Raw genomic sequence first — 16,319 nt, forward strand, 5'->3', positions numbered from 1 at the left:
GAGTCTGCTCCAATGGATTGTGTTTGTGTTTTGATGCCCAAATTGTGTTATGTATGCAATTTTGTTCTTCATGTTTAGAAAAGATTTTTAAATGTAAAGATAAACTTTTTGTTTCTGATTTTAATGTTTTTCAGGATGATGCTGTTCAGGCAATGCCACAGCTTTCTCCTCTAATGTCCCAAGCCTCCTTAGCTTCACATACAGTGCCCTGCAGTTCCTCTAAGCTTCCTGGAGGAGTTTATTTGCCATCAGATTTTGCTGCACAGATATCCTCTGCGGTATCAGCGGCTTTATCTGCTTTTCCCATGACGGGGGAAGCTCAAGAGGATATCTAGAAAATGTTCAGAGTGTAAGGTGTCTGTCTCGTCTGCTGCTTTGCAGGTTGCCCTCCCTCATAAGTCTGATGAGGAGGATACCTCAGTAGCCTCTGAGGGTGAAATCTCAGATTCGGTCAGTATAATTCCTTTGTCTGATGCTGAAGAAGTAAACTTCAGATTTAAGCTTGAACACCTTAGTTTACTATTAAAGGAGGTACTGGCTACTTTTGATGACTCACTCACCTGTCACTGTCAACCCTAAGAAATCTATAAGCTTAACAAATACTATGATGTTCCTTCCTCTGTGGAAGTGTTTCCTGTTCTAGACTGTGTGACGGAGATTATTACACAGGCATGGGAGAAGCCAGGGATACCTTTCTCCCCGTCTTGGATGTTTCCTGTTGCTGACTCAATTAGAGATTCATGGTGCACAGTGTCTAAGGTAGAGGGGGCTATTTCTACCCTGGCTAAGAGAACTACGATCCCTATTGAGGATAGCTGTTCCTTTAAGAATTCCATGGACAAAAAGCTGGAGGCTTATTTGAAAAAGATGTATGTTCATCAAGGTCTTCAATTGCCACCTGCAGTTTGTATTGCCACAGTAGCAAGTGCAGCATCTTATTGGTGCAATGCTTTGTCTAAATTGATATTAGAAGAGACTCAGTTGGAGGAGATACAAGATAGGATTAAGGCTCTCAAACTGGCCAACTCCTTTATCTCTGATGCTAACGTGCAAGTTATTAGACTGGGAGCCAAGATGTCTGGCTTCACTGTTCTAGCCTGTAAGGCTCTGTAGCTAAAATTTTGGTCAGCTGATGTTACCTCCAAGTCTAAGCTTTTGTCGCTACCTTATAAAGGTAAGACCTTGTTTAGTTCTGGTCTGGCAGAAATAATTTCTGACATTACGGGTGGAAAGGGGCTCCTTTCTACCACAAGACAAGAAGAAAAGACCTAAAAGACGCCAAAGTCTTCCTCTCCCTCCTCTAAGCAGGAGCAGTCCAAGTCTTCTTGGAGACACAATCAGTCTTGGAACAAGAGGAAGCAATCAAAGAAACCCTCAGCTGAGACTATGTCAGCATGAAGGATCTTCCCCCGGTCTGGGATCGGATCAGGTAGGGGCAGACTTTCCTTTTTTTGCAGATTTCTCCTCTCAAGGTTATCTGCGGATCAGGTAAAAAGAGAGGCATTCTTACCCGTTTGTGGTTCCCAAAAAAGAGGGAACTTTCCGACCCATTTTAGACCTAAAGTGTCTCAACAAGTTTCTCAGGGTTCCATCCTTCAAAATGGAAACCATTCGTTCCATTCTTCCCTTGGTCCATGAAGGTCAGTTAGACCTTAAGGACGCATTTCTTCACAGGGATCATCACCATTTCCTGAGATTTGCTTTACTATACATTCACTTTCAGTTTATTGCTCTTCTGTTTGGCCTTGCCACAGCTCCTTGACATTTTCTCAAAGGTTCTGGGGGCTCTCTTGGCAGTTGTGAGGTCTTGGAGAATTGCGGTGGTGCCTTATATGGACGACATATTGGTTCAGGCACCATCTTTTCAACAAACACTCTCATACAAAGATCTTGTTGTCTTTTCTACTTTCCATGGATGGAAACTGAATCTGGAAAAGAGTTCCCTTGTTCCAGCTACAAGGGTCTGTTTCTTAGGGGCCATCATATCTATGATGATTTTTCTGATGGAGGTCAGACAATCCAAGCTTCTCTCCTCTTGCCTCTATCTACTGTTTGGCCATCAGAGGCTCAGTGTATGGAGGTAATTGTTCTGATGGTCACTTCCATTGACATCATTCCCTTTGCTCGATTCCATTTAAGAGCTCTGCAATTATGCATGCTCAGTCAATGGAACGGAGATCATTCACATCTGTCTCAGAGGATAGATCTGGACAAGTTGATAAGAGATTCTCTCTCGTGGTGGGTTTCTCAGGATCATTTGTCTCAGAGCACATGCTCCTGGAGACCTTCCTGGATGATTGTGACCACGGATGCCAGCCTTCTAGGCTGGGGGGCATTATGGGACTCATTAAAGGCTCCGGGCCTATGGACTCAGAAGGAGCCTGTTCTCCCCATAAACATCTTGGAGTTGAGAGCGTTCTACAATGCTCTGCTGGCTTGGCCTCAATTGTCCTTAGCCCAGTTTATCAGGTTCCAATTGGATAACATCACCTCAGTGGCTTACATCAACCACCAGGGGGAAACTTTGAGTTCTGAGCAAACTTTATTTTCTGAGCAGATAGACATTTCATCCTGGGGAGTGGGCTCTCCATCCGGAGGTGTTCTCCAGGCTAACCCTCAAGTGGTGGGTGCTGGAGTTAGATCTGATGGTGTCTTGTTAGAACGCCAAGCTTCCAAGGTATGGTTTAAGGTCAAGCGATCCGCATGCCGCTCTGGTGGTCCCTTGGGAATTTGGTCTAGCATACCTCTTTCCTCCGTTCGTGCTCCTTCCATGAGTCATTGCTCGTATCAAACAGGAGAGAGCATCTGTAATTCTAATAGCTCCTGCTTGGCCTCGCAGAATCTGGTATGCAGACCTTGTGAAGATGTAATCTCTTCCTCCTTGGAGGTTACCTCTGAGGAAGGACCTTTTAACTCAGGGTCCTTTCCTCCATCCAAATCTTGTTTCTCTGAAGCTGACTGCTTGGAGATTGAACGCTTAGGCCTAGCTAAGCGTGGCTATTCTGAATCGGTTATTGATACCATGCTCCAGGCTCGCAAGCCTGTTACTTGTAAAATTTACAATAAGGTATGGCATAAATACCTTTATTGGTGTAATTTGAAGAGCTACTCTTGGAGTAGGGCCAGGATTCCTAGAATTTTGTTTTTTCTTTCTCCAGGAAGCCCTGGAGAAAGGGTTGTCAGTCAGTTCTCTGAAAGGTCAAATTTCTGCATTATCCTTTTACATAAGCATCTGGCGGATGTGCCAGATGTTCAATCTTTTTGTCAGGCCCTGGTCAGAATCAGGCCTGTGTTTAAACCGGTTGCTCCTCCTTGGAGCCTTTACCTAGTTCTTAGAGTTTTGCAGCAGGCTCCATTTGAGCCAATGCGTTCTATAGATATTAAGCTGTTATCTTGGAAGGTTTTGTTTCTTATTGCTATTTCATCTGCTCGGAGAGATTCTGAACTCTTGGCTTTGCAGTGCTATTCACCTTACCTTATTTTTAATGCAGATAAGGTGGTTCTTCGTACTAAGTTGGAGTTAATCCCTCAGGTGGTTTTCGGATAGAAATATTAATCAGGAAATTGTTTTTCCTTCTCTGTCCTAATTCTTATTCTCATAAGGAAAGTCTGTTGCACAACTTGGATGTTGTGCATGCTTTAAAATTCTATCTACAGGCTACTAAGGGTTTTTGCCAGTCTTCTGACCCTTACGCTTTCCAGAGAAACAAACAGGGCAGAAGGCTACTTCTTCTTCTCTTTCCCTATGGTTTAGAATTATGATTCGTTTTGCTTATGAGACTGGACAGCAGCCTCCTGAGAGAATTACGGCTCATTCCACTAGGGCTGTCTCCTCTTCTTGGCCTTTCAAAAATGAAGCTTCTGAGGAACAGATTTGCAAGGCTGCAACATGGTCCTCTCTGCATACTTTTTCCAAATTTTACAAATTTGATACTTTTGCCTCGACTGAGGCCTCTTTTGGAAGAAAGGTTCTTCAAGCGGTGGTGCCTTCTGTTTAGGTCTACCTGTCTTGTTCTCCTTCCCTGTTCATTACGTGTCCTCTAGCTTTGGTATTGGTTCCCACTAGTAATTGGTATGACGTTAAGGACTCTATGTCTTAGGAAATAAAATAAAATTAATGCTTATCTGATAAATTTCTTTCTTTCCGGGAATGGAGAGTCCACGACCCCAACCTTAAGATTAGACAGTATTTTTTTTATTTATTTTTTAAACTCAGGCACCTATACACCTTTGTGTTATCTTCTTTTTCCATTTCCCTTTCGACTGAGTGGTGCTGTGGTGCTCTGTCTCCTCCTGCTGGCCAGGAGTGAATATCCCACTAGTAATTGGAATGACGTTGTGGTCTCCATGTCCGCAAAGAAAGAAATTTATCAGGTAAGCATACATTTTATTTTCTAAGCCGTTGAAGGCTGCCTCTTATTTCAGTGTGTGGGTTTCTCACTGAAAATCTACAGTGGGGATTATATGTGAGCATCTAAAAACTCCAAAACTGCTCAGCAAGGTCAGTGACTGAATCAGTAACCTGAAAATATAATTCTCATCTCGGCAGAAAAAGATAACAATGGGTACGACTAATTTTGTGTTTATGAAACAATGAACATTTCAATTTTTGTGTGACATGCAGATAATGTTACCTGAACATAGTTCTACAATTATTAGAAAATGATTCTACTTGATTACCTTAAAGGGACACTGAACCCAAATGTTTTCTTTCATAATTCAGATAGACCATGAAATTTTAAGCAACTTTCTAATTTACTTGTATTATCAAATTTTCTTTATTCTCTTGGTATCTCTATTTGAAATGCAAGAATGTAAGTTTAGATGCCGGCCCTTTTTTGGTGAACAACCTGGGTTGTCCTTGCTGATTGGTGGATACATTCATCCACCAATAAAAAAATGCTGTTCAGAGTCTGAACCAAAAAAAAAACTTAGATGCCTTCTTTTTCAAATAAAGATAGCAAGAGAACAAAGAAAAACTGATAATAGGAGTAAATTAGAAAGTTGTTTAAAATTGCATGCTCTATCTGAATCACGAAAGAAAAATTTTGGGTTCAGTTTCCCTTTAAAGGGACATACCACAAATTGCAAGCTGCACAATAATGAGAAGAGTTTTCAATGAATAATGTAGTCTTATTTTGTGTGTTTGTACAGTGTATATATGTGTGTATATATAATATTAATTTCTTTCATATAGGTGGGGAGAGTCTACGATCCGTTACATATGGGAATTAAATTCCTACAACTAGGAGGAGGCAAAGTTTCCCAAAACCCAAGAGCCCTATAAAATCCCTCGCACATACCTTAGTCTTTACATTGCCTCTGTTGAAGGTGGTTGAAGCATGATGATGTGCATAATTTCTTCTGTGAAAGTTGATGTATCTTGATGTCCGGTTCCCCTCAAAGTACAGTGTTTGTCAGAGGGTTGTATTTGGAGTATAGTTTGATACAATGGTTTCTCCTCATGGGAAATCCTTCATAGGCCCTCTGTAAATTTGTTTGCAGGGACTCGTCTTCTGCCTCCCTTTACAGATCTATATTATACTCCTATTTTCATTACCTCGGCTGATATGTTTCAGTACTGGTTTGGCTGTCTATGGGTAAGTATGTTTTATGTTTTTTTTTATATGTAGACACTCATATAGCTTTGGACACTTTTAAATTGTATGTCCCTCGGACAGATACTCACTCACTATTCCCCTTGCTTTTGCATGCAAATTTTCTTTCATATCGGTAGCGAGAGTACACAACCTTTTATGTATGGGATATACATTCCTACTAGGAGGGGGCAAAGTGTCCCAAACCTCAGAAGCCTATAAAACCCCTACCACCTCACTCATACCTTAGTTTTTACTTTGCCTCCATTGAATGTGGTTGAAGGTAGATGATGTGCTTGATTTCTTCAGTGAAAGGCGCTTCAGAGCATACTGAAGCCCAGTACCCCTCAGAGTTCAGTGCTTGTCAGATGGATGCAATTGGAGTACTGCCTCATAGTATTTTTTCGCCTAATGGGAAATCCTTCATAGGCTCTTTGTAAATTTGGTTGCAGGGACTCGTCTTCTGCCCCCTTTTACAGAACGACTTTATACTCCTATTCCATTGCCTCAGCTGATATATTTCAGTACTGGTTTGGCTGGCTGCTACTAAGTGGAGTGTCTATGGGTAAGTATATTTTGTATTTTTTTAAATAGATAATCACAGCTATGATTATGGGCACATTTAAATGTTTATTAAGTTAAACTATATATGTATATATGGCACTGGGACAGATTCCTGCTATAACCCTTGCTTTTTGTTTTGCACAATTCAAATCCAACGCATGATATACTAGTTAGGTTTGCGTGCCATAATACATGCAGGGACCATGCATCAATTCTGACAAAAAACCTTCTAAACGGACCCTTTACATGCTTGCCAGGTTAGCGCGACATAGCACAAGCACTTTTAATATATCAGAAACGCACATCATATTTGACGCCACTCTCTGAAAAACTGACAGCCGGTCATAGAAACGCGCACTTCAGACTATCAAGTGTTTGTCAACGGATGCACACACGCCGAACACTAGTGTGCCTAATTTATTTCATATAAATGGCAAGAGTCCATGAGCTGTTATGTATGGGATATATTTCTTTCATGTAATTAACAAGAGTCCATGAGCTAGTGACGTATGGGATATACATTCCTACCAGGAGGGGCAAAGTTTCCCAAACCTTAAAATGCCTATAAATACACCCCTCACCACACCCACAAATCAGTTTTACAAACTTTGCCTCCAAGGGAGGTGGTGAAGTAAGTTTGTGCTAGATTCTACGTTGATATGCGCTCCGCAGCAAGTTGGAGCCCGGTTTTCCTCTCAGCGTGCAGTGAATGTCAGAGGGATGTGAGGAGAGTATTGCCTATTGAATGCAGTGATCTCCTTCTACGGGGTCTATTTCATAAGGTTCTCTGTTATCGGTCGTAGAGATTCATCTCTTTACCTCCCTTTTCAGATCGACGATATACTCTTATATTTACCATTTCCTCTACTGATTCTCGTTTCAGTACTGGTTTGGCTTTCTACAAACATGTAGATGAGTGTCCTGGGGTAAGTAAGTCTTATTTTCTGTGACACTCTAAGCTATGGTTGGGCACTTTATTTATAAAGTTCTAAATATATGTATTCAAACATTTATTTGCCTTGACTCAGAATGTTCAACTTTCCTTATTTCCAGACAGTCAGTTTCATATTTGGGATTATGCTTTAAATTATCATATTTTTTCTTACCTCAAAAATTTGACTTTTTTCCCTGTGGGCTGTTAGGCTCGCGGGGGCTGAAAATGCTTCATTTTATATTCTTGGCGCGGACTTTTTTGGCGCAAAAATTCTTTTCCGTTTCCGGCGTCATACGTGTCGCCGGAAGTTGCGTCATTTTTGACGTTATTTTGCGCCAAAAATGTCGGCGTTCCGGATGTGGCGTCATTTTTGGCGCCAAAAGCATTTAGGCGCCAAATAATGTGGGCGTCTTATTTGGCGCCAAAAAATATGGGCGTCGCTTTTGTCTCCACATTATTTCAGTCTCATTTTTCATTTGCTTCTGGTTGCTAGAAGCTTGATGTTTGGCATTTTTTTCCCATTCCTGAAACTGTCTTATAAGGAATTTGATCTATTTTGCTTTATATGTTGTTTTTTCTCTTACATATTGCAAGATGTCTCACGTTGCATCTGAGCCAGAAGATACTACAGGAAAACCACTGCCTGCTGGATCTACCAAAGCTAAGTGTATCTGCTGTAAACTTTTGGTAGCTATTCCTCCAGCTGTTGTTTGTAATAATTGTCATGACAAACTTGTTAAAGCAGATAATATTTCCTTTAGTGATGTACCATTGCCTGTTGCAGTTCCCTCAACATCTAAGGTGCAGAATGTTCCTGATAACATAAGAGATTTTGTTTCTGAATCCATAAAGAAGGCTTTGTCTGTTATTTCTCCTTCTAGTAAACGTAAAAAGTCTTTTAAATCTTCTCTCTCTACAGATGAATTTTTAAATGAACACCATCATTCTGATTCTTTGGACTCTTCTGGTTCAGAGGATTCTGTCTCAGAGATTGATGCTGATAAATCTTCATATTTATTTAAGATGGAATTTATTCGCTCTTTACTTAAAGAAGTACTAATTGCTTTAGAAATAGAGGATTCTAGTCCTCTTGATACTAATTCTATACGTTTGGATAAGGTTTTTAAAGCTCCTGCGGTTATTCCAGAAGTCTTTCCTGTTCCTAATGCTATTTCTGCAGTAATTGCTAAGGAATGGGATAAATTGGGTAATTCATTTACTCCTTCTAAACGTTTTAAGCAATTATATCCTGTTCCGCCTGACAGGTTAGAATTTTGGGACAAAATCCCTAAAGTTGATGGGGCTATTTCTACCCTTGCTAAACGTACTACCATTCCTACGTCAGATGGTACCTCGTTTAAAGATCCTTTAGATAGAAAAATTGAATCTTTTCTAAGAAAAGCTTATCTATGTTCAGGTAATCTTCTTAGACCTGCTATATCATTGGCTGATGTTGCTGCAGCTTCAACTTTTTGGTTGGAAACTCTAGCGCAACAAGTAACAAATCGTGATTCTCATGATATTATTATTCTTCTCCAGCATGCTAATAATTTCATCTGTGATGCCATTTTTGATATTATTAGAGTTGATGTTAGATTTATGTCTCTGGCTATCTTAGCCAGAAGAGCTTTATGGCTTAAGACTTGGAATGCTGATATGGCTTCTAAATCAACTCTACTTTCCATTTCTTTCCAGGGAAACAAATTATTTGGTTCTCAGTTGGATTCTATTATTTCAACTGTTACTGGTGGGAAAGGAACTTTTTTACCACAGGATAAAAAGTCTAAAGGTAAAAACAGGGCTAACAATCGTTTTCGTTCCTTTCGTTTCAACAAAGAACAAAAGCCTGATCCTTCGTCCTCAGGAGCAGTTTCAGTTTGGAAACCATCTCCAGTCTGGAATAAATCCAAGCCTGCTAGAAAGGCAAAGCCTGCTTCTAAGTTCACATGAAGGTACGGCCCTCATTCCAGTTCAGCTGGTAGGGGGCAGGTTACGTTTTTTCAAAGAAATTTGGATCAATTCTGTTCACAATCTTTGGATTCAGAACATTGTTTCAGAAGGGTACAGAATTGGTTTCAAGATGAGACCTCCTGCAAAGAGATTTTTTCTTTCCCATGTCCCAGTAAATCCAGTGAAAGCTCAAGCATTTCTGAATTGTGTTTCAGATCTAGAGTTGGCTGGAGTAATTATGCCAGTTCCAGTTCCGGAACAGGGGATGGGGTTTTATTCAAATCTCTTCATTGTACCAAAGAAGGAGAATTCCTTCAGACCAGTTCTGGATCTAAAATTATTGAATCGTTATGTAAGGATACCAACGTTCAAGATGGTAACTGTAAGGACTATATTGCCTTTTGTTCAGCAAGGGAATTATATGTCCACAATAGATTTACAGGATGCATATCTGCATATTCCAATTCATCCAGATCATTATCAGTTCCTGAGATTCTCTTTTCTAGACAAGCATTACCAATTTGTGGCTCTACCGTTTGGCCTTGCTACAGCTCCAAGAATTTTCACAAAGATTCTCGGTGCCCTTCTGTCTGTAATCAGAGAACAGGGTATTGTGGTATTTCCTTATTTGGACGATATCTTGGTACTTGCTCCGTCTTTACATTTAGCAGAGTCTCATACGAATCGACTTGTGTTGTTTCTTCAAGATCATGGTTGGAGGATCAATTTACCAAAAAGTTCTTTGATTCCTCAAACAAGGGTAACCTTTCTGGGTTTCCAGATAGATTCAGTGTCCATGACTTTGTCTTTAACAGACAAGAGACGTCTAAAATTGATTACAGCCTGTCGAAACCTTCAGTCTCAATCATTCCCTTCGGTAGCCTTATGCATGGAAATTCTAGGTCTTATGACTGCTGCATCGGACGCGATCCCCTTTGCTCGTTTTCACATGCGACCTCTTCAGCTCTGTATGCTGAACCAATGGTGCAGGGATTACACGAAGATATATCAATTAATATCTTTAAAACCGATTGTTCGGCACTCTCTAACGTGGTGGACAGATCACCATCGTTTAATTCAGGGGGCTTCTTTTGTTCTTCCGACCTGGACTGTAATTTCAACAGATGCAAGTCTCACAGGTTGGGGAGCTGTGTGGGGATCTCTGACGGCACAAGGAGTTTGGGAATCTCAGGAGGTGAGATTACCGATCAATATCTTGGAACTCCGTGCAGTTTTCAGAGCTCTTCAGTTTTGGCCTCTTCTGAAGAGAGAATCGTTCATTTGTTTTCAGACAGACAATGTCACAACTGTGGCATACATCAATCATCAAGGAGGGACTCACAGTCCTCTGGCTATGAAAGAAGTATCTCGAATTTTGGTTTGGGCGGAATCCAGCTCCTGTCTAATCTCTGCGGTTCATATCCCAGGTGTAGACAATTGGGAAGCGGATTATCTCAGTCGCCAAACGTTGCATCCGGGCGAATGGTCTCTTCACCCAGAGGTATTTCTTCAGATTGTTCAATTGTGGGGGCTTCCAGAGATAGATCTGATGGCCTCTCATCTAAACAAGAAACTTCCCAGGTATCTGTCCAGATCCCGGGATCCTCAGGCGGAGGCAGTGGATGCATTATCACTTCCTTGGAAGTATCATCCTGCCTATATCTTTCCGCCTCTAGTTCTTCTTCCAAGAGTAATCTCCAAGATTCTGAGGGAATGCTCGTTTGTTCTGCTAATAGCTCCGGCATGGCCTCACAGGTTTTGGTATGCAGATCTTGTCCGGATGGCATCTTGCCAGCCATGGACTCTTCCGTTAAGACCAGACCTTCTGTCACAAGGTCCTTTTTTCCATCCGGATCTGAAATCCTTAAATTTAAAGGTATGGAGATTGAACGCTTGATTCTTGGTCATAGAGGTTTCTCTGACTCCGTGATTAATACTATGTTACAGGCTCGTAAATCTGTATCTCGAGAGATATATTATAGAGTCTGGAAGACTTATATTTCTTGGTGTCTTTCTCATCATTTTTCTTGGCATTCTTTTAGAATACCGAGAATTTTACAGTTTCTTCAGGATGGTTTAGATAAGGGTTTGTCCGCAAGTTCTTTGAAAGGACAAATCTCCGCTCTTTCTGTTCTTTTTCACAGAAAGATTGCTATTCTTCCTGATATTCATTGTTTTGTACAAGCTTTGGTTCGTATAAAACCTGTCATTAAGTCAATTTCTCCTCCTTGGAGTTTGAATTTGGTTCTGGGAGCTCTTCAAGCTCCTCCGTTTGAACCTATGCATTCATTGGACATTAAATTACTTTCTTGGAAAGTTTTGTTCCTTTTGGCCATCTCTTCTGCTAGAAGAGTTTCTGAATTATCTGCTCTTTCGTGTGAGTCTCCTTTTCTGATTTTTCATCAGGATAAGGCGGTGTTGCGAACTTCTTTTGAATTTTTACCTAAAGTTGTGAATTCCAACAACATTAGTAGAGAAATTGTGGTTCCTTCATTATGTCCTAATCCTAAGAATTCTAAGGAGAAATCATTGCATTCTTTGGATGTTGTTAGAGCTTTGAAATATTATGTTGAAGCTACGAAATCTTTCCGTAAGACTTCTAGTCTATTTGTTATCTTTTCCGGTTCTAGGAAAGGCCAGAAAGCTTCTGCCATTTCTTTGGCATCTTGGTTGAAATCTTTAATTCATCTTGCCTATGTTGAGTCGGGTAAAATTCCGCCTCAAAGAATTACAGCTCATTCTACTAGGTCAGTATCTACTTCCTGGGCGTTTAGGAATGAAGCTTCGGTTGACCAGATCTGCAAAGCAGCAACTTGGTCCTCTTTGCATACTTTTACTAAATTCTACCATTTTGATGTATTTTCTTCTTCTGAAGCAGTTTTTGGTAGAAAAGTTCTTCAGGCAGCGGTTTCAGTTTGAATCTTCTGCTTATGTTTTTTGTTAAACTTTATTTTGGGTGTGGATTATTTTCAGCAGGAATTGGCTGTCTTTATTTTATCCCTCCCTCTCTAGTGACTCTTGTGTGGAAAGATCCACATCTTGGGTAGTCATTATCCCATACGTCACTAGCTCATGGACTCTTGTTAATTACATGAAAGAAAACATAATTTATGTAAGAACTTACCTGATAAATTCATTTCTTTCATATTAACAAGAGTCCATGAGGCCCACCCTTTTTTGTGGTGGTTATGATTTTTTTGTATAAAGCACAATTATTCCAATTCCTTATTTTATATGCTTCGCACTTTTTTTCTTATCACCCCACTTCTTGGCTATTCGTTAAACTGATTTGTGGGTGTGGTGAGGGGTGTATTTATAGGCATTTTAAGGTTTGGGAAACTTTGCCCCTCCTGGTAGGAATGTATATCCCATACGTCACTAGCTCATGGACTCTTGTTAATATGAAATAAATGAATTTATCAGGTAAGTTCTTACATAAATTATGTTATTCCTACCAGGAGGAGGCAAAGTTCCCATACCTCAAAAGCCTATTAACCCCCACCCCACCTCACACACACCTCAGTTTTACTAATAGACAAGTGGTGAAGTGTTTAAAAGGAGTAAAAGTAAATAATGAGGAACAGGAAAAAATATATGCTTTAAAGAAAAATTTAACCCCAAATGGGTGGGGCCTCGTGGACACAAGGAGGAAACGATAATTTCCCTATGAATATTGACAGTGAACAACTTAAAGTAAAAATTAAAAAGTTTTCTGCAAAACCGCTTTATCCTGATGGAAAATCAGATAAGGAGACTCACAAGAGAGAGCAGACAATTCAGAAGCTCTTCTAGCAGAAGAGAGCCAAAAGTAACAGCACTACTCCAGGAAAGTAGTTTAATGTCCAATTTATGCATAAGCTCAAAAGTAGAAGCCTGTAAAACTTTTAATACTAGGTTTAGACTCCTAGGGGGAGAGATAGGCCTAAGGACATGTTTAATCCAGATTAAAACCTGAACAAAACAATGATTATCAGGAAGATTGGCAATTTTCCTAGGAAACAATACAGAAAGGGCAAAGATTTGGCCTTTCAAAGAACTGGCAGATAAACCATTCTGTAGAAATTGAACAGTCCTAGGAATTCTAAAAGAATGCCATGAATAATCATAGGTAGTACACCATGAAATGTTAGTTTTTCAAACTTTGTGATAGATCTTTCTGTGATTAACATTCTGATTCAGGCTCCCAAGCTTGTTTCTATGAAAATGCATAACAAAGTTTGGAAAACTTATATTTCATGGTGTATAAACAATTAATATTCCTGGCATTCTTTTAGAATTCCTAGGATTCTTCAGTTTTTGCAGAAAGGTTTAGATAAAGGTTTATCTGCCAGTTATTTTAATGGACAAATCTCTGCTCTTTCTGTAATTCATAGGCTGACTTTCCTGATAATTGTTTTGCTCAGGCTTTATTAAATCTTGTTGATAGGCCTTTTTCTCCTTCTTAGAATCTTAAAGGGACAGTCCACTCCAAAATTTTTGTTGTTTAAAAAGATGGATAATCCCTTTATTACCCATTCCCCAGTTTTGTATAACCAACTTGTTAATATTAATACATTTTTTTACATCTGTGATTACTTTGTATCTAAGCCTCTGCAGGCTGTCCCCTTATTTCAGTTCTTTTGACAGACTTGCATTTTAGCCAATAAATGCCCTCTCATAAGTAACTTCATGTGAGCACAATGTTATCTATATGGCACACATGAAATAATGCCCTCTAGCTATGAAAAACTATGAAATGCATTTAAAAAAGAGGCGGCCTTCAATGGCTTAGAAATGAGCATATGAGCCTACCAAGGTTTAGCTTTCAACTACCAAGAAAACAAAGCAAATTTGATGATAAAAGTAAATTGGAAAGTTTTTAAAATTATATGCCCTATCTAAATCATGAAAATTTTATTTTGATTAGACTGTCCCTTTAACCTAGTATTACAAGTTTTGCAGGCTCCTCCTTTTGATGCTTTGCATTAATTAAACATTAAACTACTTTCATGAAAAGTGTTTCTTTAATCATCTCTTGTGCTAGGAGATTTTCCGAATTGTCTTCCCTCTCTTGTGAGGCTCCTTATCTAATTTTCCATCAAGATAAAGCTGTTTTGCGGACTACGTTTATATTTTTACCTAAAGATGTTTTCCTTCTCCAAAAAATGCTACTGAAAGATCTTTACATTCTTTGGATGCTATTAGAACATTAAAATATTATGTTGATGCTACTAAGGATTTCAGACAGACTGCAAGTCTTTCAGTTGTTTTTCTGGTCCTAAGAAAGGCCAGAAAGCCTTTATATATTTAGCCTCTTGGTTGAAACATTTGATTCACAAAGCTTATTTGGAGGCGGGTCAGCCTTTGTCACAGAGAATTACAGCTCATTCAACTAGATCGGTTGTCACATCTTGGGCTTTCAAGAATGAGGCTTCAGTTGATCAAATTTGCAAAGCGGCCACATGGTCTTCTCTGCATGCCATTACTAAATTTTACCATTTTTAGGTTTTTGCCTCGTCAGAAGCAGCCTTTGGTAGAACGGTCCTTCATGCAGAGATGTGCCTATATTTTGAGTTTTTTTATAAGACTTTTTTTGGGGGTATGGATTTATTTTCTCTGCGAAAAAAGCTATTTTTATTACTTGTGAACGTCCACATCTTGGGTATTATATCCCATATGTAACAGGTTCTGGACTCCCACCACCTATATGAACAAAAACATAATTTATTTCTTACCATAATTCATTTCTTAAATGGTGGCGAGAGTCCACAAGCCCCCTCCCGTGTTTTTTTTTGTTTTAAGCACATTTTTTCCCCCCTGCTCCTCATTATGGCTTTTACTCCTCCTAAACACCTCACTACTTGGCTATATGTCAAACTAAGGTGAGGGGGAGGGGTTTTATAGGCTTTTGAGGTTTGGGAAACTTTGCCGCCTCCTGGTAGAAATGTATATCCCATATGTAACAGGTCATGGACTCTCCTCTCACCATCATGAAATTAATTGATCAGGTAAGATATACATTTTCTTTCATGTAATTAGCAAGAGTCCATGATCTAGTGACGTATGGGATATACATTCCTACCAGGAGGGGCAAAGTTTCCCAAACCTCAAAATGCCTATAAATACACCCCTCACCACACCCACAATTCAGTTTAACGAATAGCCAAGAAGTGGGGTGATAAGAAAGGAGCGAAAGCATCAAAATAAGGAATTGGAATAATTGTGCTTTATACAAAAAAATCATAACCACCACAAAAAAGGGGTGGGCCTCATGGACTCTTGCTAATATGAAAGAAATGAATTTATCAGGTAAGTTCTTACATAAATTGTTTTCTTTCATGTAATTAGCAAGAGTACATGAGCTAGTGACGTATGGGATATACATTCCTACCAGGAGAGGCAAAATTTCCCAAACCTCAAAATGCCTATAAATACACCCCTCACCACACCCACAATTCAGTTTTACAAACTTTGCCTCCCATGGAGGTGGTGAAGTAAGTTTGTGCTAGATTCTTTGTTGATATGCGCTTCACAGCAGGCTGGAGCCCGGTTTTCCTCTCAGAGTGCAGTGAATGTCAGAGGGATGTGAAGAGTATTGCCTATTTGAATACAATGGTCTTCCTCTAGGGGATCTATTTCATAGGTTCTCTGTTATCGGTCGTAGAGATTTCTTCTCCTACCTCCCTTTTCAGATCGACGATATACTCTTATATACCATTACCTCTACTGATTCTCGTTTCAGTACTGGTTTGGCTTTCTACTATATGTAGATGAGTGTCTTAGGGTAAGTAAGTCTTATTTTATTTATGACACTCTAAGCTATGGTTGGGCACTTTATATGTAAAGTTCTAAATATATGTGTTTAAACTTATATTTGCCATGATTCAGGATAATCAGTATTCCTTCATTCAGACTGTCAGTTTAATTTTTTGGGATAATGCATATGAATAAATATTTTTTCTTACCTTAAAATTATTTTCAATTGACTTTTTTCCCTGCGGACTGTTAGGCTCGCGGGGGCTGAAATGCTTCAATTTATTGCGTCATTCTTGGCGCAAAATTTTGTCATTTCTGGCGCCTTAATTGACGCCGGAAGTTTATTCGTAGTTGCGTAATTTTGACGTTTATGTTTCTTTCATGTAATTAGCAAGAGTCCATGAGCTAGTGACATATGGGATATACATTCCTACCAGGAGGGGCAAAGTTTCCCAAACCTCAAAATGCCTATAAATACACCCCTCACCACACCCACAATTCAGTTTTACAAACTTTGCCTCCGATGGAGGTGGTGAAGT

The 16,319-nt window shown here is 39.6% G+C and overlaps 1 protein-coding gene across 1 annotated transcript in view; it reads left to right on the plus strand.

Moving 5' to 3' along the window:
* PABPC1L (poly(A) binding protein cytoplasmic 1 like) overlaps positions 1-16,319 on the plus strand; it is a 756,219-nt gene that overhangs the window by 618,618 nt on the left and 121,282 nt on the right. The window lies entirely within an intron of this gene.

Source organism: Bombina bombina, chromosome 1, assembly GCF_027579735.1.
Source record: "Bombina bombina isolate aBomBom1 chromosome 1, aBomBom1.pri, whole genome shotgun sequence".
NCBI lineage: Eukaryota > Metazoa > Chordata > Amphibia > Anura > Bombinatoridae > Bombina > Bombina bombina.